Below are 1,318 nucleotides of genomic sequence, written 5' to 3'. Positions count from 1 at the left end.
GCACCGTAGCCTGGAGCACCTTTCCTGCAAGGGAAGAATGTTAGAAAATGTTGGTCAATCGACGTTTATGAAATAAAATTAGAATATATTTAAGTAAGTAATATGTGCATTTTAGACATTTATAAGTTTTATGTAGTGAGACAAAGGAAATTTGGATTACCCGAAACTTAAATACTTTGGATATTAAAGGTTAAATTGGATTAATTTATAATTAATTTATAATTAATTTGTAATTAAAAGCTAAAAATTAGGTAAAACTTAAAAACAGGATATGGATATGCAAAAAATGTATTGATAAATGTGATAATGAAGTTTTAACTGAGTTTGATACAATTAGAAACTTACTAGCCTAAATACGATATAGCAAATGTTAAGGGAAGCAGAGAAGAAATATTTGATGATGTAACCTGAGATATGTACTAAAGATTTTGTTATTGAATTTTTGACTAACCCAATTACCACGTTACTTTCCAAATATTCAAATGTAAAACTGGAAAACCAATAAAATTTATATATATAAGAAAATGTCGGTCAACGGGTAGCCACACACAGGGCTAAACCAAAATGCAAAGTGAGACATATGATTCCACTGGACCGGGATGTTATAGGGCAGGGGTACTGCGACTTTTTCCCCCCTGCCGAAGCTGGGGTGGGTACAGCTTCCGCGTGATACATCCGGTCCACGGGCCGGCAGTTTGACACCCCTGGTATAGGGTCTCCTGCCTTGAGAAGGGGGCTGGACTAGAAGATCTTCAAGGTCCCTTCCGACTCTGTTATTCTGTTATATTTTTCCAAAATATAGGTAGCCCTCAGCTTACGACCACAATTGAGACCAATTGTATTTATACTGACATGCATACACATAATAAACCATATAAAATATAATAGCTTATATTTTATGCTACAGACCAGGGGTAGGCAACCTTGGCTCTTTTATGACTCGTGGACTTCAACTCCCAGAATTCCTGAGCCAGCTTGGGTCAGCATGGAAACCTCTCCCTTTCTCCTCAGCGTGGCTGGCTCAGGAATTCTGGGAGTTGAAGTCCACGAGTCATAAAAGAGCCAAGGTTGCCTACCCCTGTTATAGACAAAGTCCTTATGATACTTTTGGTTATTCCTCTGATATTCTTCTATTTCTTGATTTTTCTGCCATGTGCCAGCTAAGACTCAGTATGGTTGCAATAGCATAAAAAAGAGCCTCAGATTCGAATGAAGTTTAACTGGCCAGTGTTCCTTAAAATAAGCAACATATTCAGATATATTTAAATCTCAAGCTTAATTTTGGTAAATAAAGGCTACTTTCTAGCCTGTTGCCTTA

The 1,318-nt window shown here is 37.0% G+C and overlaps 1 protein-coding gene across 1 annotated transcript in view; it reads right to left on the bottom strand.

Moving 5' to 3' along the window:
* LOC107300623 (E3 ubiquitin-protein ligase RNFT1-like) overlaps nt 1-1,318 on the bottom strand; it is a gene marked incomplete at its 3' end in the record, with an annotated part of 12,517 nt that overhangs the window by 4,052 nt on the left and 7,147 nt on the right. The window lies entirely within an intron of this gene.

This window comes from Protobothrops mucrosquamatus, unplaced genomic scaffold (assembly GCF_001527695.2).
Source record: "Protobothrops mucrosquamatus isolate PMUCROS unplaced genomic scaffold, P.Mucros_1.0 scaffold7683, whole genome shotgun sequence".
Lineage (NCBI taxonomy): Eukaryota > Metazoa > Chordata > Lepidosauria > Squamata > Viperidae > Protobothrops > Protobothrops mucrosquamatus.
The sequence above is the reverse complement of the archived record's forward strand: the minus strand, read 5'-3'. Positions and strand labels throughout refer to the sequence as shown.